The 24,805-nt window shown below is 47.0% G+C and overlaps 1 non-coding gene across 1 annotated transcript in view; it reads left to right on the top strand.

Annotated features, from left to right (window-relative positions):
* LOC101926296 (von Willebrand factor A domain-containing protein 3A) overlaps positions 1-24,805 on the top strand; it is a 62,718-nt gene that overhangs the window by 23,312 nt on the left and 14,601 nt on the right. Inside the window, exons 10-24 of the transcript XR_006694821.3 lie at positions 853-961; positions 1,204-1,269; positions 2,682-2,807; positions 4,773-4,908; positions 5,321-5,424; positions 6,951-7,031; positions 7,488-7,582; positions 9,646-9,765; positions 14,909-14,983; positions 15,289-15,433; positions 16,843-17,038; positions 18,293-18,363; positions 21,357-21,509; positions 23,155-23,245; positions 24,589-24,699. This is a non-coding gene — a transcript (von Willebrand factor A domain-containing protein 3A). The remainder of the gene's footprint in view (positions 1-852; positions 962-1,203; positions 1,270-2,681; positions 2,808-4,772; positions 4,909-5,320; positions 5,425-6,950; positions 7,032-7,487; positions 7,583-9,645; positions 9,766-14,908; positions 14,984-15,288; positions 15,434-16,842; positions 17,039-18,292; positions 18,364-21,356; positions 21,510-23,154; positions 23,246-24,588; positions 24,700-24,805) is intronic.

Consider the following 24,805-nt stretch of genomic DNA (forward strand, 5'->3'; position numbering starts at 1 on the left):
GGCTGCAGTAAGCTATGATTGTTCCACTGCACTGTAACCTGGGTAGCAGAGTGAGACCCAGGGAAGGGAAGGGAAGGGGAGGGAAGGGGGAGGGGAGGGAAGGGAGGAAGGGAGGAAGGGAGGAAGGGAGGGAAGGAGGAAAGAAGGAAGGAAGGAGGAAGGGAGGGAGGGAGGGGAAGGAAGAGGAAGGAAGGAAAGGGAGGGAAAGGGAGGGAGAGAGAGGGAGAGAGGGAGGGAGAGAGAGAGAGAAGGAAGGAAGGAAAGAAAGAGAGAAAAAATCATCAATCATGGCTCTTCACACATACATGAGGGAAAGATCGCAGTCACAGGCAGAAAGAGAGAGAAAAAGAAAAAGAGAGAGAAAGAAAGAGAGAGAAAAAGAAAGGAAAGAGAGAAAGGCAAAGAAACAGAATGAAAGAAAGAAAAGAGAAAGGAAGGAAATAAGGAAGAGAAAAAAAGGAAGGAAGGAAAGAAGGAAGAGAAAAAGAAAAAGAAAGAAATGAAAAAAAAAGAAAGAAAAAGAAAGAAGAAAGAAGGAAAAGAAAAGAAAGAAAAGGAAGGAAAGAAGGAAGAGAGAGAAAGAAAAGAAAGAAGGAAAGAAAGAAAAGATCATCAACCATGACTCTTCACACACACACATGAGGGAAGGACTGCAGTCACAGGCCACCCATCTGCAGAGGAGGCAGGGCAGCCAGGCCTGCAGTCCACCTAGCCCTGCATCCCGCATAGGTGACCTGGGACACAGGTGGCCAGTTAAGAGTGGGTAGATGTTCCTTGGGAATTGCCATTGTGCTCTGAAATGTTCTCAAAGTGATCTGACCTGGGGTGTCCACTTTTCTGCCTTGTCCCCAGCCCAGATCAGCCTTCTGAAATCCTGTCCGACTACATCCAGCAGTCCACCATGGGAAGAGACCTCATCATCCACTTCATCACCTACAGCTGCGATGATCAGATGCCCCCTGTGAGTGCCCGAGATTCTCTGAGATGTCCCTTGGCTTTGGTGGTAGTCAGTTGGGCTGGCCTTTGAGGCCTCATGCTTGGACAGGCCCCCGAGTGTGGATGAAAATGCCCCTGTCCTTGTGCCTGGTTCTCCCTTTGGTAAAATGGGAAGCTTCGGTTAATTGGGAGGTTCAGTCAAGGAGAAGGCTTACTGGAGTATTGGTGTTACCCTAGTGAGGGCTGACCCTGGCCTCATCCCTGCAGGCTGTCCTGAAGAACCTTGCAGAAGCTGTTAGGGGCCACTACCACTGCTACAGCCCAAAGATGGAGGTAAGCCCTTCTGGCAACACGTGGCCCCTCTTCTTCTCTCCTTGTCTGCCTCCAAGGTTGTACCCAGGAGGTCTGGGCCAGGACCATACTATACACTTGTTTCTCCTTTTCTCCCTGTCCCCACCTGTATTCAATGAGGTTACACAGGTAAAATCGGGTTAGAATGAATATGTGGGAAGAACAGGGACAACCTGAAGTCACAGGAGATGCTTTGGTCAGCCTGTATGATGCATTGATTGCATGCCTGGGAGCCCAGAGGCCTTTTAAAACCCTGCCTGCAGAATCCTCAATCACTCTCCAGTTGCCGTTAATATAGGCCCCAGCCTAGCTCTGCTCCCCGCAAAGCACTGAGTCTGAATTGCCTTGATTTTCTCTCCTAGATCAACTCCTGCTACTGCAGGGGACCCACTGCAGAGCAAAATGAGCAATCCATTCTGTACCGATCCATCCATTACTGTCCTTGTCCCAGTTAATAACTAGACATCAGCCACCCTGTGTTCACAAGGGAGGCAACGATTAGCAAACATGTGTGTAGATCCATTTGGAAGATTAAGAATGCAATCATCTGGTCGCTCCCAGTCTGTGTCTTGCCTACCGTTAATAACCATGAGTAAATGAGTGTTTGCATCTCACAAGTGAATTCAAAGGTCACAAGGTCCCTGCTTGTCATAGCAGGGAGCCAAACTCAGGCAGCACCCTATCTTGATACCTCATCATCTGGACTCTCTCTGTAGGTGACTCACACTACAGAGGTTAGAAAGGTAAAGTAAATGACTGAAACTGACTGGTTTAAGGAATATTTTATCTTAAAACCTGTGACTTGACCAGGCATGGTGGCTCATGTCTGTAATCCTAGTGCTTTGGAAGGCCAAGACAGGAGGATCATTTGAGGCCAGGAGTTTGAGACTACCCTAGGCAATATAGTGACAGCCCATCTCTACAAAAAATTTAAAAATTCACCTGGCGTGGTAGCATATGGCTGTAGTCACAGCTACTCAGGAGGCTGACACAGGAGGATCACTTGAGCCCAGGAGTTCAAGGCTGCAGTAACCAATGATTGCACCACCGCACTCCAGCCTGAGTGACAGAAAAAGACCCTTTCTCTAAAAATAATAATAAAATAAATAAATAATAATTATTATTATAGCCATCCTAGTGCACGTAAAGTGTTTCTTTATACTTTTACAGTTAGAAAACTCTTCAATTGTTTTAAAACACAGCAGGTCAGTTGCACAAATGGAGCACAGCATGTCTGCAGGCTCTTCCTGGCACATGGGTAGCAGTTTATAAGGCCTAGTGGAGAGAGTCTGCCCCTCTGCCTGGGCATTGGCCTGGCTGCTTGCCCCTTCCTGGGTTGGCCTCTGCAGGTAGCCTAGTGATTCTGGCTGGCTGATTGCTCTTGCCACCCTCAGCTCTACACCAGCCGGGATATGGATGAGCTCCTGGCAGAAATTCAGAAGGCCCAGAGCCTCCTCAGCCACATGCAAGCCCTGAGGCACAGCAGCCCCTGTGAGGCGCTCACCTGCACCATGGAGGAGGTAGGTGGTGTGAGTGCCAATTCTGGGGCCTTCTCCCAGCAGCACTCAGCTGGCCTTGTTCCCCTTTCTCACCTGTTCATAGACGGCACAGCTGCCGGTGCCCGTCACTTCCTAAAATCGAAACAAGGCAAGGCCCACCCTTCATTGCACCCCAGAGCTCTGAGTTGGGTGGGCTGGGTGGGCCCACCATGGTGCCAGAAAGATCCTGGTGGATTTACTAACTGTAAAATTTATCTCAGAGAAAGATCAGCAGGCTCCTGCCACCCCCTCTGTCTTGTCACTCCCCTCCCTTACCCCCAGTCTGGAGAATCATGAAAACCTCAACCACCCAGAACAGGCTGTCTTGAAGAGAGTCATTCTCACCTCAGCCATGGCTCACACCTGAAATCCCAGTGCTTTGGGAGGCCAAGGCCAGAGGATCACCTGAGTCCAGGCATTCAAGACCAGCCTGTGCAACATGGCAAAACACCGTCTCTACAAAAAATTAAAAAATTAGCCAGGCACGATGTCATGTGCCTGTAGTCCCAGCTACTCAGGAGGCTGAGGTGGGAGGATGATTGAACTTGGGAGGTCGAGGCTGCAGTGAGCCATAATAGCACCACTGCACTCCAGCCTGGGCAACGGAGCGAGACCCTGTCTCAAAAAAGAATTTTTAAAATGTATAAATACAATAGCAACAATTAGTATTAGAATTATAATAGTTCTTGGCCAGGTGTGATGGCTCACACCTGTAATCCCAGCACTTTGTGAGGCTGCAGCAGGTGGATCGCTCGAGGTCAGGAGTTCAAGACCAGCCTGGCCAACATGGTGAAACACTGTCTCTACTAAAAATACAAAACTTAGTGAGGCGTGGTGGCAGGCACCCGTAATCCCAGCTATGTGGGAAGCTGACTCAGGAGAATCACTTGAACCCAGGAGGCAGAGGTTGCATTGAGCCCAGATAGTGCCACTGCACTCCAGCGTGGGTGACAGAACAAGACTCCATCTCAAAAAAAAAAAAAAGAATTATAGTAGTTCTCATTTATTAAATGCTCGTTATAAGATAGGCACAATGTTCAATTATTTAAATATTTTATCTTAACAACAGTCTGAGTTAAGTATATTATTACTTTTTATAGATGAGGAAACCGAAGCTAAGAGGTTACATAACTTGCCTAAGATTGCAGAGATAGAAATAGATTGAGTTTGGATTGAACCCAGGTCTAAGGCCCAAAACCTTGCCAAGAGTTTCCAAAAATGAAGTGCATGTACTACTTGTAGTTTGCAAGATGATTTTATGTGGTGCATGGATTAATATATTTTTTAAATGGTATCTATTTCAAACTAGCTCATTATGGTCGTCATAGATCTTCTTTCTAAAATTGTGAAAGGGATTGAATTTTTAAACTTAAAGAAAATTAATAACTAAAAAGCTTTAATGTTACATGTTGATTCTTAAAATATAATAATACAGTAGTACTCAGATATAGCAAAATTCATGAAGGCAGTGCTCAAATCTCTGAAGTTTGGGACTTGCTGTTCTATGTTTTACTTCTACATTCACTATGTAATTTAACCTCTCAGAGCCTCAGTTCTTTACTTTGTAAATGTGGCCACAGGGTGGCCATGTCAGGGCTCACTAAGTGATTTGCTGCAGGAGTTTTTAGTTCTCCAAAGCATGGAGGGGTGACCTGTCATTTTGGAGTCCGTGGTGCTGATCTTCCCGGTAAGGTTAGGGAGGGAGCCGGGAGCATAGGCCACTGTGAGAGCAAGCGAGTTGCTGGGTACTCCTCCCTCTTCCCCTGGAAATTCCAGAAATCTCCAGAGAAGGGGAGGGGATGACGGAAGGGAAAGGCAAAACTACCTTTAATCTACTATGGAGTGTTTAAGATGCTCCACTTGCGTTGACTGGGTGGAGGGTGAAGACTGAGGATTTTTCAGCTCTAAAATATGATTATGTAATGAGGGCTTTCTCATTTAATTTAGATTTCCACAGAAATTGCAAATGGGCTACTCATAAGCCTCTTGCCTAAACCCCCAAAGCATGACGCTCCTCTCACCATTGAGTTTCCAAACTTGGACAAGACTTCTGCAGAGTGGCTTAAGGTCAATGGTCTGAAAGGTAAATCTCCAAAGAGGGCAGAACCCAGGAAACAGGTGACTGACTAAAAGGCTTGAATCCGGCCGGGCACAGTGGCTCACATCTGCAATCCCAGCACTTTGGGAGGCCAAGAAGGAAGGATTAGTTGAGACCAGGGATTTGAGACCAACCTAGGCAACATAGCAAGACCCCATCTCTATAAAAAATAAAATTATCTGGGCGTGGTGGCATACACCTATAGTCCCAGATACTCAGGTAGGCTGAGGCAGGAGGATACCTTGAGTCCAGGAGTTTGAGGATACAGTGAGTTACGATTGTGCCACTGCATTCCAGCCTGAGTGACAGAGCAAAACCCTGTCTCAAAAAAATAAAAGGCTTGAACCCTTTGGAGCATCCCAGGCAGTGCTTACAACCTCAGAATTTATTTTTTCAGCCAAGAAATTAAGTCTGTATCAGGTCCTGGCACCCAACGCATTCTCTCCTGTGGAGGAATTTGTACCTATTCTCCAGAAAACAGTATCATCGACTATCCATGAGGTAATTCAGATTCATCATTTTCTCCAGTCCTCTGCAGGAGAGCTCCCTGGTGGCTTTTCCCACCTTCTTAAATGTTCTGGCAATAAGAATCACCAGGGATTCAGGCTTCCCACCCAGGACCCTAGAATGCACATCAAATCCACTGTAGCTGTTGGTTTTCAAAGATCTGAAAAATTGAACTCGGGAGATGGGGCAAGAGGGATAAATCAGGTACCACGGTCACCTCCTCCATGAAGGTTTTCTCCTCCCAACTCAGACAGGACAGACTTGCTGTCTTTATGTCCTTGCTGTACCTAATGCAGACTTCTGCTATTGCTCCCATAAAGGGTTAATGCATGAATTTTTACATATTTAAATCCCCATCAAGTATGAAGTATAAAGAGGGAACACTCTTCTCTAACTCTCTATCCCCCATGTTTAGTATGAGTAGGAAATCAATGAATGTTTACTGGATGGCTGAGAAGGTAGTTGGAAGGAAGGTTGGCCAGAAGAAGGAAAAGAATGATGAATGAATGGAAACGTAGATAGATGGATGGATGGATGGATGGATGGATGGATGGATGGATGAATGGACGAATGGATAGGTGGATGGATAGATGGGTGGGTGGGTGGATGGATGAATGGATGGATGGATGGATGGATGGATGGATGGATGGATGGATGGATGGATAAATAGATGAGTGGATGGATGGATGGATGGATGGATGGATGGATGGATGGATGGATGGATGGATGGATGGATGCATGGATGCATGGATGCATGGATGGGTAAATGGATGGGTGAATGGATGGAAATCTGAACAGGTGGAAGGGGAAAATGGAAAATGGAAGGATGGATGACAAAATGGAATAAAGGACAAATGAAAGAATGAAAATAGAAATTAAAGTAAGGATGGAAGGATGTAGGAGTGAAAGGATGGAGAAATGAAAGGAAGGAATAATAGGTGAATAGAAAGATAGCAGAAAGATGGAACACAGGAAGAGAGAGGAGTAAGGGACATGTAGGTCTAGCAGTGCATGGATGAATGACTAGATGGATGGAGTGAGAGAGAGATGGATATGTTGACTTGGTGGAGGATGAAAAAACAAGATGAACAAATTGGATTTTCAAAGCATCTGTGAAGGCCTGTCTAGGTTTCCAAACCTAAGAAGCTATGGCCAGTATATTTTAAGGTCTCCAACTGTGCTCTCTTTTACTAAAACCCTCCAACCATATCTTCATGACTCTGATGTTCAGAAAAGCCTCTCAGGAAGACAGCCTGAGAGGCTTGCTGTCAGGCATGGTCCATTCAGGGGATCACTCTCTCTAAGGCTCTCTACTTCCAGTTCCAGACAAGGCAATGGACCTGGTGGTGGTGGCATTGCGGGGTGTGTGTGGTGGAGTTCTGGGAGGGAGTTCAATCCAACCTCGAATGTGTTCAGAGCCCACTTCCCTCTCCTGCACCTGATTTGGAGAACCAGTGCCCAAATTAAACTACATGTACTTCTGTTCACCTGCTCACCCTCCTGCCCATGCCTGAGAACAGAAGGCAATGATACAATTTGAATGGCACGATGGGACAGTGAAGAACATTCATGTGGACCCACCCTTCCTCTATGAGTACCAGGTCAGTGATGGGTTCAATCAGTCAGAAAATGGGGTGCAGGAGGCGGAGATGGGAGGAAGGTTCCCTGGGCTATGGAGTCACCAAGCCATTGACTAAACTCCCTCTTGTAAAGAGGGACTGTGTGCTCCACCTACAGGCCCCCTGGAGCTTTGGCCACCTCCTCCCCAAGCAGGGACCTCAATGCCTCAAAAAAAAAAAAGAAAAAAAAAAGCCTCTAATCCTCTGGGGAAAGATCTCCTTCCTCCCCCATTTGATGCAATGAAATACCGTGTGACTCTTCCCTTCCTGGTCTTGTGGCGAATTTGTCCATGATTTAGTGGAATGATTATACTGCCTGGATTCCCAGGGACTTGACACACCATTCCCTGAAGCCCACCTGGGTACACCTACTTCCCCTCAGGCCCCTTGGTTGCTCAGCCTTTGAGCAGCCGCTCACTGTGGCCCACACCTCTGCAGAAACAGCTCAACAGAGCTATGCGGATGTACGAGAGGCGAATCGAGTGGCTCTCCCTGGCCAGCAGAAGAATTTGGGGCACTGTCTGTGAAAAAAGGTACCTTTCCTAAGCAGGGTTCTTATCCTTCGTGGGTCTGATGTGTGACATGACGTTTATCTGACTCATGAATTCCCTGTTGGTATCATCAGAAGCCATCACTTAGATTAGGGATTGGGAATCTCTCAGCAGAACCCCCAGGGGAGGAAAAAGTCACCACCACCATCATTGATGTCAATAATATCATCGTTGTGTCACTGAGCATTTTTGCAATCCCAGCGCTTTGGGAGGCCAAAGTAGGAGGATCGCTTGAGGCCAAAAGTTTGAGACCAGACTGGGCAACATAGTGAGACCCTGTCTCTACAAAAAATAAAATAATTAGCTGGGCATGGTGTTGTACACCTGTAGTCCCAGCTACTTGGGATGCTGAGGCAGGGGCAGGAGGGTCGCTTGAGCCCAGGGGTTCAAGGCTGCAGTGGGCTATGATTGTGCCACCGTACTCCAGCCTGGGCAACAGAGCGAGTCCCTGTGTCTCAAAAAAAAAAAAAAAAAAAATCACACCTCCTCCCTGGCCAGAGCAAATGGGTCATGGATGAATGGATCCTCCCACCCAGCCAGAGGTGTGATGTTCTGATTGGCCAGGGTCAAATGCCTATCCCTGAAGCTTGCAGTGGGCTCAGTTTCACTCAACTCAAATTGACTGATAGAGGCAGAGGTGTTTCCCAAAGGAAAATCAGGATGCTGTTGCCAGATGAGGTAATGGATGCTGAGTTGGGAGAAACAATAGTTATCTATCATGGCCATTATTATGATTCCATACCTTGTTTGATGAATTAACATTTATAAATTATTATATTTTATAATACTATACATCTATTATTATTATTATTATTATTATTATTATTATTATTATTAGAGACAGGGTCTCGCTATGTTGCCCAGGCTGGTCTCAAACTCTTGGCCTCAAGAGTTTCTTCTGCCCCAGCCTCCCAACATGTTGGGATTGCAGGCATGAGTCACCACACCTGGCCACTATACATCTATTATGTAATTTTGTTCTTGAAGCAACCCTATGATGAGTCTTACAAGTAGTTTATAGTTAAACTACTTAAACAAAGATCAGAGAGGTTTTGTGACTTGCCTAAGGCCACACAGCTGGTATGAAGTGGAACTTGAACCAAGGTCTTCTGACTGTAAATCACATGGATTTTCTTTTGCTATTCATAGCTGTCTCAAAATGAGAATGGGGCAGGAGGTAGGAATATAAGTTTGAAGTTGTAAAATGAGAGAAAGAACGAATGAGGCTAGAGATCTTAAAACAGAGAGCAAACAAAAAGATAAAAATATTTTCCAAGAGGCCCAGATATACCTAATTCCTCATGTTACTTGCTCACCTGGTTTTTGCTTTCCCTACAAAGACCCCAACCTATGGCGGGTGTAGTGGCTCATTCCTGTATTTCCAGTACTTTGAGAGGCCAAGGCAGGAGGATCACTTGAGGCCAGGAGTTCAAAAACAGCCTGAGCAACATGGGCAGACTTGGTCTCCACAAAAAAAAAAAAAAAAATTTAGCTAGGAATGGTGATGTGTGCCTGTGGTCCCAGCAACTTGGGAAACTGAGGCAGGAGTATCTCTTGAGCCCAGGAGGTTGAGGCTTCAGTGAGCCATGATCACACCACTGCACTCCAGCCTGGGCAACAGAGAGAGACCATCTAAATATATATATATATATATATATATATATATATATATATATATATATATATATATATATATATATGTATGTATGTATATTCATATTCTGACCTATAAAAATATTGAATGCTAATTCTTTAAAGTAAATCTATGAAAATCATTATATGAAGCCCCTACCCCTTAAACCACCTCCACCATGAGGCTTTATTCCATTACAGCATCTCTTGGGAGAGAAGGGGGGTTCCATGACCCCATTAATCTACCATTGTAAGCCCACCTCTGTTGGCCTCAAACCACAGAGAAGATTTTGGCCAGCTATGAATTTGGCATGCAAAATTCCCCTGGAAAAAACTTTAAATAGTAAAATGGAACAAAATTAACATTATCTCAGAGATTCAGTTCTCCTCTTAAAGCTCGTGTTTCCTTTTAGGGTGGTTGTACTGCTCGATATCTCTGCGACCAATTCCATGTACATTATTCATATCCAGCACTCCCTGCGGCTGCTGCTGGAGGAGCAGTTATCCAACAAGGACTACTTCAACCTCATCGCGTACGTGTCTCCTGGCTCCTGGGGGCAAGGGTTGGTTGTGTGTGTTTGGATGTCATCGTTATGCTGGGGCTTTGGACATTGCCAGACGACAGATATTGACGTCATGGTCACCCGGCCTCCTAGGATAGCCATCGGTTTATCTGATTTGGATGATCTTGTTTGAAGCATTGAATAATTAAATGGTTACAGGACTGTCCTACTGGGGCAAAGGTGATAAGTGACCCCAAAACACACTGCTTGATCAACCAGGATAAAGTAATTCAGCCCATTGGCCCATTTGGCTTCCAAGACAAAACAGGCAGAAGAGGAAAGGAAGGACTCCAGCCATGCCTTAGTCTCAGTCCTCAGCCTGACTCCAGCAAGCCCCACCTTTTCAAGTATTTAGGATTCCAATTCTAAATTTAAATTAAAATTGTATATATAAATTTGGCCGGGTGCAGTGGCTCACACCTGTAATCCCAGCACCTCGGGAGGCCGAGACAGAGGATCATTTGCATCCAGGAGTTTGAGACCAGCCTGGGCAACATAGTGAGACCCCCATCTCTGTTTTAATAAATAAAAATTATACATATACATTTAATTATGTGTGTGTGTATATATATATAAATCGTATGCAATTTTTAAAACTGTATAGTTTGGAATTAAATACAATGAAGATCAGAGAGGTTTTGAAGATTTGAACTTTCTTCAAATTTATGTATAGTTTTAAAATTATATATAGTATATATAGTTTTAAAATGTTAATATAGTTTTAAAATTGTATATTATATGTAATTATAGTACATATCTAGCATTTTTAATTTAAAAACTATATATATAGTTTGTTTTTGTTTGTGTTTTTGTTTTTGTTTTGAGATGGAGTCTCACTCTGTTTCCCAGACTGGAGTGCAGTGGCTTGATCTCAGTTCACTGCAGCCTCCTCCTCCCAGGTTCAAGCAATTCTTCTACCTCAGCCTCCCAAGTAGCTGGGTCTACAGGCACACACCACCACACCTGGCTAATCTTTGTATTTCTAGTAGAAACGGAGTTTCACCATGTTGGCCAGGCTGATCTCGAACCCCTAACCTCAAGTGATCCTCCTGCCTCAGCCTCCCAAAGTGCTGGGATTACAGGCTTGAGCCACTGAGCCCAGCCATAAAAACTATATATATAATTTTTAAAATTGCATACTATTTTAACTAACAAGGGAAGACAGAGAGAAAAGGAACCCACTTAAAGAGTAGATTTTTATACAACCTCAAACCAAATAGGGCATTTTCTAAACCTATTAAGTCAACAGTTAGTATTAGATATTATTCTGTACCAGAGCCCAATCATTCCCTAATAAACTCTACAGAAAAATATTTATGGTAACATTATAGACAAGGAATTTTATTTATTCATCTACCCATTCATTCATTCAGCAATGTTTCATTGACAATCTGCCATGAACCAGTCCCTGTGCCAGGCACTGGGGAGATGGACATGAAGACACACAAAACCCATCCTTGAGGAACTCACAGCCTAACAGTGGGAGACAGGGATGTTAAGAAGTGCTATTAAGTGTTTTCTATAGAAATGAGTAGATAGCTAGGTATGGGACTGCAAGGTATCAGTGGCAGGATCAGTTCATTCCACCTGTGAGGAGTAGGCTCAGGACATCTTCATGGAGCAAGTGCCCCTTCCGCTGAGTCTTGATGAATGAGTAGGTGTTTGCCTAGCACTTGAGAATGATGGGATAGGGAGAAATGGTGTTCCAGGTAGAGGCAACAGCATGAGCAGGAGCGTGAGGTATGTTAGAGCTTTAGGGACCATCAGGTAGTTCAGCATGGATATGGGGGTGAGAGGGAGAGAATGTGCATGACAGAAATAACAGGTGATGGAGGATTGATATAGGCCATGCTCATGAGTTTCCTGTGCTATAGGATATAAAGGCACTGGAGGATTGCAAGCAAGGTACTAATACGATCAGGTTTGCATCTTCAAATGCTCGAGCAGTGCTGTGAAGGAGGAACTGAAGGGATGTAATACCGGAGGGAAGAGACCAGTTTGACTCTTGCAATTGCCTGCCCTAGTGTTGAGTGGGCTTAAGCCAAGGCACTGTGAATGGAAGAAATAGTGTGTGGCCAGTAAGAATGGCCATTATTAAAGTCAAAAAATAACAGGTGCTGGCGAGGTTTCAGAGAAAAAGGAACAATTACACACTTGTTGGGAGTGTAAGTTAGTTCAACCATGGTGGAAAGCAGTATGATGATTCCTCAAAGACCTAAAAACAGAACTACCATTCAAACCAGCAATCCCATCCCTGGGTACATACCCAAAGGAATATAAATCATTCTGTCATAAAGACGAATGCACATATATGTATATTGCAGCACTATTAACAATAGCAAGAGATGGAATCAATGTAAATGCCCAACAGTGGTAGACTGGATAGAGAAAATGTGGTACGCATATGCCACGGAATACTATGCAGCCATAAAAAAGAATGAGATCATGTTCTTTGCAGGAACATGTATAGAGCTGGAGGCCATAATCCCTAGCAAACTAACACAGCAATAGAAAACCAAATACAGCATGTTCTTACTTATAAGTTGGAGCTAAATGATGAAAACACATGGACACATAAAGGGGAAAAACACACACTGGGGCCTATTGGAGGGTGTGGGTGAGAGGAAGGAGATCAGGAAAAATAACTGATGGGTACTAGGCTTAATACCTGCGTGATGAAATAATCTATATAACAAGCCCCCATGACAGGAGTTTACCTATATAACAAGCCTGCACACATACCCCTGAGCCCAAAATAAAAGTTAATCAAGAAAGAGGTGCATGGAGGCTGGGCACAGTGGCTCATGCCTGTAATCCCAGCACTTTGAGAGGCCAAGGTGGGCAGATCACGAGGTCAGGAGATCAAGACCATGCTGGCTAACATGGTGAAACCCCGTCTCCACTAAAAATACAAAAAAATTAGCCAGGCGTGGTGGCGGGCACTTGTAGTCCCAGCTTCTCAGGAGGCTGAGGCAGGAGAATGGCATGAACCCAGGAGGTGGAGCTTGCAATGAGCCAAGATCACGCCACTGCAGTCCAGCCTGGCAATAGAACAAGACTCCGTCTCAAAAAAAAAGGTGCATGGAAAAGATTTTGGGGAGTTAGAATCTACAGAATGTCGTCCCTGGCTGTAGGGGGTGAAAGAATGGTAAAGAGAAGATGATGCCCAAGAACAGATCTCTGAAGGGAAAGATGGTTTTAAACATCCAGAGTCTGAGACACTCCAGAGTTTGGAGAACATTAGGAGGAGAAGGAGCTCCAGTGAGGAGACCTAGCCAAGAAACAAGGGGTTTTGAGCCATCAGCATTTTAATTATATGAATGAAATAAATGGTAGTGCAGGGATCGCACCTGTGGAGATGCGAAGGGGAGAGAGAAGACAATCAAAGGCAGCACTTGGGAAATACCAGCATTTGAAGGGTGGGCAGAAGAAGGGAACCACCAAAGGAACACAGGAAAGGAGAACCCAGAGAGGTGGGAGGAAAACAAGAGAGAAAGGTGTTGGGATGCTATGTTAGTCCGTTCCTGCACTGCTATAAAGGAGTATATGAAGGTCGGGCGCGGTGGCTCACTCCTGTAATCGCAGCACTTTGAGAGGTCAAGGCAGGTGGATCACTTGAAGCCAGGAGTTCGAGACCAGCCTGGCCGACGTGGTGAAACCCCATCTACTAAAAATACAAAAATAAGTGGGTCTCAGTGGTACAGGCCTATAATCCCAGCTACTCCAGTGGCTGAGGCATAAGAATCACTTGAACCCAGATTTATTATCCAGCGATAATAGGGATATATTTCCACTGGTGGGGGAATGGAGGGCATTGTTCATCTCTACCAGAGAACACCCCCAGGGTGGAAGTTTGACTGCAATGGGTTGAAGAGGTGAGGAAGTGGTGGTATATTGTGTTTCCAGGGAGCTTGTCCACAAGGGGAAAGAGGAAAGAGCGAAGTTGCCCATAGAGTAGCTTCCCGGTGGAAGGAGGATGTTCTTGTCAAGTATAGAGAGTCTGAAACAGGTAGAGAGGTGCTGGGGGCAGAGGGAAGTGGAGAGAAGTTGGGAATGTGTGGATGTGAGGGTGGAACTGTGGGGCAAAGTTTCAGAAGAGATGGGTGATGATGAGGTCAAAGGCCAGGTGGAGGAATTAATCTCAAACTAGAGAGGGGACAACTTTTCATTCATAAAGAGTATAAATCCCCTTCCCAAGGATCTTAAATTCTGTCTTACAGGACAAATGAGACAATGTGGGTTTTCTGGATTTGGGGGTTTGTTTGTTTTTTGAGACGGGGTCTCGCTCTGTTGCCCAGGCTGGAGTGCAGTGGCACAATCATAGCTCACTACAGCCTCAGCCTCCTGGACTCAAGTGATCCTCCCACCTCAACCTCCTAAGTAGCTAGGTCAACAGACATGTGCCACTATACCCAGCTAATTTTATTTTGTAGAAATGGGGTCTTGCTATACTGCCCAGGCTAGATGTGTATTTTTTTTCTTTACCAAATCCTGTTGATTACATAGACGTGTATTTAAAAAAACAAAACAAACAGCACTTTGGGAGACTGAGACGAGCAGATCACAAGGTCAGGAGATCGAGACCATCCTGGCTAACACAGTGAAACTCCATCTCTACTAATAATACAAAAAAAATTAGCTGGGCGTGATGGCAGGCACCTGTAATTCCAGCTACTCGGGAGGCTAAGGCAGGAGAATGGCGTGAACCCGGGAGGCGGAGCTTGCAGTGAGCCGAGATCCCACCACTGCACTCCAGCCTGGGCAACAAAGCAAGACTCTGTCTCAAAAAAAAAAAACAAAAAAAAACTATAGTATGGATAGGGAAGAGAAATGTGGAGCCATGCTAGCGGAGGTTAAATGGGGCCACACGCCATAGCTCAACACTTCAGAAAGAAAGCTGACCAAAGCTGGCTCACGCCATGTCTCGGCTGAAGTATGTTGGGACATGTGACCTGCAAGGAAATCTCAAGGCTAGCCCAGGCCAGTGACATCCTCACATTTTAGGGGATCTCATCAGAATTTTGTCCCCACTAAAAGCCTGCAAAGCCCAAAGAGCTGGGCCGCCAAGTGGACCTCCCCCAGCCTAAGAATGAACTCTCTTTGCTTCTTAAAGGTTTGGAAGCACAAGTGAAAGCTGGAGGCCTGAGATGGTTCCCATGAGCCACGACAATTTACAAAGTGCCTGGCGGTAGGTGATGGGCAGAGACTTTGTGGGGCTGTGTCTGAGGGAAGGCTTGCAGGCGTTGTTTTCTCTGTCCCCCTCTCCACCAGGAAGTAGCTCTCTAGAGTCCCTGACCCCAAACAGCCATGGGCAGAAATCAGAAAACAGCTTCCTTCTATCTGCTGCTCTCCCCACCTGGCCGTCTTCACTTTGTGAGAGTGATGACATCAACTCCATCACGTCTGAGATGACAAAGGCTCTCACCTACTCCCAAAAGGTATGCCCTAGGCATGGGCCAGTGACCCTCAGCGTGGCCATCTCTGCCTCCCCAGGTGGGCCCTGAACCTGCGGTGTTGGGGCAGCAGGAATGTTCTCAGCGCCCTGCGGAAGGCTGTGGAAGTGGACTTCAAGGACAAAGACAAACACCAATCGCAGGGAATCTACCTCTTCACTGGGGGCATCCCTGACCAGGACATGGTGGGTAGGCCACCTCCCGGATGTCCATTATCCTTTGCGACCTCATCCATCTTCCCCCAGGTGGATACCTCGCCAAGCTTTCTACAGCATGATTTCTAAAGCAGTGCTTCTCAAACTTTAATGTATAGACAGGCACCTAAGGATGCTGTTAAAATGCAGGCCCTGGAGACCAGATTGGGCAACATAGGGAGACCACATTTCTACAAAAATTTTAAAAATAACCTGCCATGGTGGCACATGCCTGTAGTCCCAGCTACTCAGGAGGCTGGGGTGGGAGGATCGCTTGAGCTCAGGTGCTCAAGACCAGCCTGGACAACATAGCAAGACCCCATCTCTACAAAAATAAAATTTAAAAACCAGATGTAGCCAGGCACGGTGGCTCATGCCTGTAATCCCAGCACTTTGGGAGGCTGAGGCAGGCAGATCATCTGAAGTTGGGAGTTTCAGTTCACCTTGACCAACATGGAGAAACCCCATCTCTACTAAAAATACAAAATTAGCCAGGCGTGGTGGCACACGCCTGTAATCCCACCTACTCGGGAGGCTGAGGCAGGAGAATCACTTGAACCCTGGAGCGGGAGGTTGCGGTGAGCCAAGATCACGCCATTGCACTCCAACCTGGGCGACAAGAGTGAAACTCTGTCTCAAAAAAAAAAAGTGTGGTGACGTGTGCCTGTAGTCACAGCTACTTAGGAGGCTGAGGCAGAAGGATTGCTTAAGCCCTGGAGATTAAAGCTGCAGCAAGCTATAATCATGCCCCTGCACTCCAGCCTGGGCAACAGAGCAAGACCCTGTCTCTTTAAAATATATATATACATACATACATACATACATACATACATACATACATAGTGCAGATCCTGGTTCAGTAGGTCTGGGGTGGGGCCTGGGAGTCTGCATTTCTAGCAGGCTTCCAGGGGATGCGGATGCTACTGGTCTAGACCACGCCTGGTGTCAGGAGGCTCTCAGGTCCAGCTCCCGACCACACTCTGTTAAAATATTGAGAGATGGGAATTGAACAATGAGATCATTTGGACACAGGAAGGGGAACATCACACACCAGGGCCTGTTGTAGGGTGGAGGGAGGGGGAGGGATAGCATTAGGAGATATACCTAATGTAAATAACGAGTTAATGGGTACAGCACACCAACATGGCACACGTATACATATGTAACAAACCTGCACGTTGTGCACATGTACCCCAGAACTTATAATAATAAAAAAAAAATTTAAAAAAATTTTATTGAGAGAAACTGCAACCCAGGTTCATCTCTTTCCATCCTTGTGCCAAGGACTGGACAAGGCATAGAGAAGGCCCTGGAGAAACATGGCCAGGCTGGGCTGCCCGGAGCCCCACAGCTTCAAGGCCCTCAGCTGCGGGCCCCTCTTACCTTCTCTTCCCCACCAGCCTACAATCAGCGCCTACATGGCCGAGGCCTGTAGTGGCTGCGACCTCCAGCTGAACGTGTGTCTCTTCTACGTGGGCGAGCCAAAGATGGACACCACACCCCCTGCCTGCTATGCCAGTCGCACTGACACGGCCGCTGCCTACAAGGAAGTCACCCGGGCTGCAGGTGGCCGCTTCCACTGGTTTGGAGACACAGGTACATGAGTGTTTCCTCATCCCTTTGGCTCATTCCAAACAGTTGCCTCAGCACCAGCATAGCTCCCTTAGACCACAGATATATTCCAGAAAAGCAGCTTGTGAAAATCACATTTTAAAATGTAAAACTATTCCTCTGAAGATAGATAGCAGTGATGGTTGCACAACAATGTGAATGCACTTAATGCCACTGAATTGTACACTTTTAAATGATTGAACTAGGAAGTTTGATGTTATGTATATTTTACTGCAATTTTTTTAAGTTAAAAAAAGTAGGCCGGACACAGTGGCTCATACCCATAATCCCAGCACTTTGAGAGGCCAAGGCGTTTGGATCACTTGAGGTCAAGACTTTGAGACTAGCCGGGCCAACATGGTGAAAACCTGTCTCTATTAAAAATACAAAAAATTAGTCGAGTGTGGTGGCACACACCTGTAGTCCCAGCTACTCAGGAGGCTGAGGTACAATAGAATTGCTTGAACCCAGGAAGCAGAGGTTGCAGTGAGCAGAGATCACAGCACTACCCTCCAGCCTGGGTGACAGAGCAAGACTCTGTTTCAAAAAAGAAGAAAAAGAAGAAGAAGTAAAACTCTGAAAGTATATTATGGGTCAGGTGGTGGCTCACACTTGTAGTCTCAGCACTTTGGAAAGTTGAGGTAAGCGGATTGTTTGAGGCCAGTCCGAGACCATCCTGGGCAACATAGCAAGACTCTACCTCTACAAAAAAATTAAAATTAAAAATATGTGTATTTTAGAATGTCAGAGCTAGAAGGCACCCTAAACATCCCTTAGATTGTTTTTTGAAGGGTGGTATGTTCATAGCACATGGTTGGCAAGATAGTACACGGTATACAAAGCAACATTTTTTTAGAGACAGGGTCTCCCTCTGTCACCCAGGCTGGAATGCAGTGGTGCCATCATACTTCACTGCAGCCTCAACCTCCTGGACTCAAGCAATCCTCCCACCCTAGCCTCCTGAGCAGCTGGGACTACAGATGTCCACCACCACACCCGACTAATTTCTTAAATTTTTTGATAGAGAAGGGGTCTCACTGTGTTGCCCAGGCTGGTCTTGAACTCCCAACCTCAAGCAATCTTCCCTTTTCAGCCTCCCAAAGTGCTGGGATTACAGGAGTGAGCCACCACGCCCAGCCCTTGAGTCACCTCCAGGTGGCTTTCTAGTATCCAAATGATGGGGATACTTGCCAGGATCCACACCCTGTCTCCCATGCTCACGATGTGCTTTGTTTCCAGGCATTTATGAGAGCGATGACATCAGTTCCATCATGTCTGAGATGGAAAAGGCTCTCAACTACTCCCAAAAGGTATGCCCTGGGCATGGGCCAATGACTGCACTGCCTTCTGTATTCATTTCCTGGGGCTACCATAACTGCCACAAATTGGGCGGCTTAAAATAACAACCATTGATTCTCTCACTTCCAGAGGCTGGAAGTCTGAAATCAAGGTGTCAGCAGGGTCAGGCTCCCTCTGAAGGCTCTGGGTGGAATCTTTCCTTGCCCCTCCCTGGCTTCTGGTGGCAATTGGTGTCTGTTTGTTTTTAATTGCACTGGTTGCTCTTTTAAAATGGCAAGGAAGACTTTATTTAAGACTGTTGCAATAGGGGAGAGAGACTGAACTCAACTCTAAATAATAGCAAAATAGCTGGAGATGTATAGCCAACGAGCAGAGTCAGTGGATGGAAAATTACTAAAAGAACTGGATAAATATGATAGGTAAAAGGATTCTTGTTAAACAGGGCTCTTGCTAAAGGCAGACCAAAGGCTTAGATATCAAAAATAGAACTGGGCACAGTGGCTCTCACCTGTAATCCCAGCACTTTGGGAGGCCGAGGCAGGCCGATGCTGGAGCCCAGGAGTTTGAGACCAGCCTCGGCAGCATGGTAAAACCCCATCTCTATTAAAGAATTTTCTAAAAATCATTAAAAAAAAAAAAGATATCTCAGATGGGAGATGAGGAACTTGATTGGATATCAAGGATGGGACAGGTCTCACTAAACTGACTTAGCAGAATTCTTTGCCAAAACTGAGTTCAGCAGGCCAAGGTCAAGGCGTCATTGAGAAGATGGTTTAGAGGAGCCTGGCTAAAGTTTGGTCAAGGTGGGAGTCCTTTGAGACTAAAATGTTACTTCCTCAGAGAGAGGAGTTGAGCAGGACAAGATACAATGAGAGAGGTAGCTAGGGGCCAGATCACGTGAGGAGCAATGAACATCTAAGGAAGAATTCCTTGGACTTGCAAGTGATTGAAGAGGCAGTGTGAAAGAGAAGACATCCAAAGTGACCCCCACGCTCCTCACTGGGGCACCCAGTAGGCAGTGAGGCCATTGACCAAGATGGAGAAAACAGGAGGAAAAGCCCATGGAAGGACGGTGCAGGGAAGGCTGGTCTGGGACAAGGGTGAGTTTGTGGAGCCTGCGAGATGACAAGTGAGGGTACCCTACAGGCAGGTGGGAAAAGACATGGCTGGAGATGGAGATTTGGGGCAGTTTAAGCCACAATGATGGACAGAGGGCACTTAGCAAGGATGTGGTCGAGGCAATGGAGTGGAGGAGCCTGTGAAGGAGACTCCTGGACTCCACCACTCGCAGAAGGACTCACTTCCCAGACAACTGTGGACTCCTGGGAGGGCGGGGCCACATCTCCATCTTCTATTCCTCTGTGGCCACTGGATCTGCAGATCTGTGGCTCCCCCTGCGTGCCTGTGCTGTCTTCCCCAAAAGGGACCCTTTTGGTGCTTTTAAAATATCCCTTCCCGGCTGGGCGCAGTGGCTCATGCCTGTAATCCCAGCACTTTGGAAGGCCGAGGCGGGCAGATCTCAAGGTCAGGAGATCGAGACCATCGTGGCTAACATGGTGAAACCCCGTCTCTACTAAAAATACACACACACACACACACACACACACTAGCTGGGTGTAGTGGTGTGCACCTGTAATCCCAGCTATTCTGGAGGCTGAGGCAAGAGAATCCTTGAACCTGGGAGGCAGAGGTTGCAGTGAGCTGAGATCACGCCACTGCACTCCAGCCTGGTGACAGAGTGAGACTCCATCTCAAAATAAATAAATAAAAAATAAAGAAATATCCCTTACCCTCAGGTGCACGCAGTCCCATTCCCTCATCTGATAAACTCATTCATATGATGTTAATGGGCAATGACTGCGTAATTCACCTTTCCAGAGGATGCTTATTTACATTTGAGTGGTGTCTTCTGGAGCTTTGATTGGGAATAATTGCTGGGGAACCAGTCGGGCTGACCGGCCCACAAGTGGAGGCCACAGTGTCTCACAATGGAAGGGTGCTGGCTTTGGAACCAGACCCACCTGGTTTGAATTGAAGTTTCTCTACACACTGATAAGGTGGCCTTAGATGAGAACCTTAAGCTCACAGAGCTGTAACTGTAATAGATCTGTTGCCAGATATGCATGGCAAGTCAATGCACAGAGACACTGGGTTGTGGCAGAGGAAAAAATGTTTAATTGTAGAAAGGCCAAACGAGGAGATGGGAGGGAACCTCAAATCCATCTCCCCGGGGAATTTGACATTAAGGTTTTTAAGGGTATTGCAGTGGGCTGAAGTGTGGAGGTCACTGACTAGTTGAGTGCAGGCTGGAGTCATGGGCGGGGGAGATGAAGAAGCTGTGTTTTCATGCTGTTCCTGTTCCTCTGGGGGTCTTCAAACTGGTTGGCATCAGCTACTTTGCTGGAATTCGAGTCTGAAAAACATCTTAAGCAATTCTTAAACAAAAGCTTTGTGATTTTGACATCAGAAATCCTATCTAGAGGAACAATGGGGATGCAAACAGCCAGGATCTGGTGCTATGTGACTTTAGGTTACAAAGAAGTGGGGCTATGTGCAGCCTGATCAGGGCTTCATGATAACTAGATTTTTGTCCAGAATTCTTGTTAACTCTGTGATGACAGCTTCAGAGCTTTGGTTTCCTCATGTGTAAAATGGGGAGATGACAGCACCTACCCTATTGGCGTAGCTGACGTGACTTGTTGGCATGAGAGTTGGAGACTCCCAAGTATTCACTAACCCAGAGCCTATGCCTCCCATACCTGGTCCTTACTGTTGTTCATAGGATTGGTCCATAGCACTCTCAGCCCCAGGTGGCTTTCTAGGGATGAAAAGAGGAATCCAGGGGATGTCAGAGGTTTCAGTGGATACAGTCCCTTCTGCTCTCTCTCTCTCTCTCTCTCTCTCTCTCTCTCTCTGTGTGTGTGTGTGTGTGTGTGTGTGTGTGTGTGTGTGTGTGTGTCCACAGTGGCTGGGGGTGCCACTGACCCTCCCAATCCCACTGCAGTGTGCCTTCCTCATGGCCTCCCTGAAGAACCATTCAAGAAAAGTACTGGGAAGTGCAGCCCTCCTGAAAGAAAAACCAAAGACACTTCAGCTAAGAAGTCAGCCCAAGAAGCTCTGCCCTCCCAGGCCCACCGCCCCCGTGGGGGCCAGAATGGTTTGACTCCCCTCCTAATAACACGCGGAAGATTTGGTTTCCTGTTTGTCTTCTGGTCTTTTCTGGGTCTTACAATGGCTGGGGCCAGCAGGGATGGGGTGGGCGCTTCAGTGGTGAGTGTCCCGTGGGTGCCTCTCGCCCAGGCCTCCGGGGGAAAATCTCCCCCGGGGGGCCAGCTCCTCAGCTCTGGGGCTCCTCTGGCCTCCTCCACCCCACCCTTGGCTCTGCCAGCTTATCCCAGCCTTTTCCCTACCCTGGTACTGAGGATGCCACAGAATTGACACCCACCTGTTTCATCTGATGGCTTATCCTGGAGGATCTCTTGGAGGCAAAGGAATTAGGGTCTCTAAGGGCTCTTCCCACTGCCGCCTAAGACTTTGGAGGGGCCGATAGGAGCCTGAGGGTGGGCTGCACCTGCTAGGGGTTTATCCCCATTCACAGCCTGTCAATTCTGTCCTCCATTAAGTACCCACCCACCTTGGAAGTCAGAAGGGCTCTAGAGGAAAGACCTCAGAGGCACCTGTGCTTGTGAGCAGACTGGGAGGGACACCTGTGAGTCCCTCAGCATTGCATGACTCAGACCCTGTGAGTGCAGCCCATGTTCAGAATGTGGAAATCCATCCCAGACCGTAGGTAGCAGATTCCCAGTCAAAGGGCTGCCTTTCCAGGAGAGCCTGTGCAGCCAGGCTCTGCCCTCGTTCAGGGAACTCCACCAGGTTTCAGGAGCCAGCTCAGGCACTTCACCCCCTCCTCAGGGGCTGCCTCTTGAGCCTCCAGTGCTTCCTGAGTGCCTCCTGAAACCAGGCGGGGTGCTCCCCAGAGAGTGACTTTTTAATGACCATCACACTCCGGTCGTGGCTGAGAATGAAGGAACTCTTCCCTTAAAACAGATGCCTGGGCCAGGCTCAGTGGCTCACACCTGTGATCCCAGCACTTTGGGAGGCCGAGGCAGGCGGATCACGAGGTCAAGAGATCGAGACCATCCTGGCCAACATGGTGAAACCCCCTCTCTACTAAAAATACAAAAATTAGCCGGGTGTGATGGCGGGCACCTGTAATCCCAGCTACTCGGGAGGCTGAGGCAGGGAGAATTGCTTGAACCTGGGAGGCAGAGCTTGCAGTGATCCGAGATCATGCTGCTGCACTCCAGCCTGGGTGACAGAGCCAGACTCCATCTTAAAAAAGAAAACAAACAAACAACAACAAAAAAAAAAACTGAGGTGCCTGATAAGGCACAGAAGTTACCTAAATTTCTCTTGTCATGCTGGAAGCCCAGACATCCCAGTCCATTAGGAAGAGGGGCGGGTAACTGATGAAGAAAGTTCTGGCAAACCCCCATAGCTCTCTCACTAGCAGCTGTCTCACTCTCATCTCACACACATACACATGCATACATACACATATGCACATGCACAGACATGCATATACACTCATACACACGTGTACACACCCATACTTTTTCACCTCAAAACCCAGAGTCCCCTCTGAATCTGCTGCAGGAGAGGGGCCAAACCTATCTGAGGAGTCCCCTCCCTTAGGCTCCTCCCTGCAAAAGTTCCTCATGGACAGATTGAGGTCGCGGTAACTGAGGCCCTGCCTGCCACAGGGAACACTCCTCTGATGGGAAAGACCACCTGTTTTCTAGAGCATTAAAGATGACCCTGACAGAGAGAAGAGCCCCCTGCTGAAATCTCTGAAATGGCGTCCACTCAGTAGCAGAGCTGGCATCTCACCAGGTAAGGCACCACCACAGTCAAGCAGGGTGGAGGGATGTCATGGTCACGGCTGAGGCATGGGTTAATAATGATAGTAACTAAAGCCAGGTGTGGAAGTTCATGCCTGTAATCCCAGCACTTTTGGAGGCTCAGGTGGAAGAATCACTTGAGGTCAGGAGTTCAAGCCTTGACAACATAGCAAGACTCCATCTCTACCAAGAAAAAAAAAAAAAAAAAAAAAAAAAAGCCAGATGTGGTGGTGCATGCCTGTAGTCCCCCAGCTACTCAGGAGGCTGAGGCAGGAGATGGCTTGAGCCCAGAAGTTCAAGGCTGCAGTGAGCTATGATTGCACCACTGCACTCTAACCTCAGTGACAGAGCAAGACCCTGTCTATACTTTTTTTTTTTTTTTGAGACAGAGTCTTGGTCTGTCACCCAGGCTGGAGTGCAGTGGTGTGATCTCAGCTCACTGCAACCTCCACCTCCTGGGTTCAAGCAATTCTCGTGCCTCAGCCTCCTGAGTGGCTGGGACTATAGGTGGGTGCCACCATGCCTGGCTAATTTTTTGTATTTTTAATAGAGACGGGGTTTCACCATGTTGCCCAGGCTGGTCTCCAAGTCCTGAGCTCAGGCAATTCATCCACCTCAGCCTCCCAAAGTGCTGAGATTACAGGGGTGAGCCACCACGCCTGGCCACATCTCTTAAAATAATAATCATAATAGCAATAATGATAGTAACTAAAACGATCAATGATCCTGAGGGTTGATCATGTGCCAGCCCATCTGCTAAGATTGTCCCATTTAGAGCCTATAATGATCAATCCTTTGCATCGGTACTCTATCAGCTTCCTATTGTACTGACAAAGGAACTGAGGCTCGGGGGGGCTAAGGATCATGTGCCACTAGTGGTAACAGGCCTTCACAATCTTTATGAAAGTATTCAGCTCATAGAACCTAAGACCATGTATTTTATTTCTGATGTCAAAGGTATGGCAGAGTGGCTCAGAGCAGAGTTCTGAAGTCAGCAGGACCAGGTAGAATCATTGTCCTGCTTCTTACTGGTGGAGTCCCACTTACCTCATCTGTAAACTGGGGGACTGTGAGGATGAAGCGAGGCAGCATACTCAGAGCACTTAGCACAATGCCAGGGAAGGATCTGGACTGGGTAAATGGTAGCTATAGCTATTTCTGATCCAAGCAAAGCCAGAGACCTGGGGTGGGGACACGGGGTGCCTTGAAGTCATCCTGGAGCCCCATTTCCTGGGGTGAAGTATAGCTGAACTTGAGTGTCTCTAAGCCAAGCTGGACAGCTATAGCGCAAGAATGCACACAGCTGCTCCAGCCAACAAGCCAAATGTTCTTCAGCTGCAGCCCAGCCAATGAAAGAAGGGATGATGGAACAGAGGAGGAAGACCAAGTCAAGGGAAGCAGAAACATCTCTTTCGCTGTTCTACACAGAGAAAGGGAATAATGTGGGTAAGTTAGAGGCTATGCAGGTGTCTGGACAGGCCCCCTGGCCCTGGGGGAGCTGTAAGGGCAGCAGGTACTGCGGGAAGGAACCCCTCCTGCTGTCCCAGGACCT

Source organism: Macaca fascicularis, chromosome 20 (assembly GCF_037993035.2).
Source record: "Macaca fascicularis isolate 582-1 chromosome 20, T2T-MFA8v1.1".
Classification (NCBI taxonomy): Eukaryota; Metazoa; Chordata; class Mammalia; order Primates; family Cercopithecidae; genus Macaca; species Macaca fascicularis.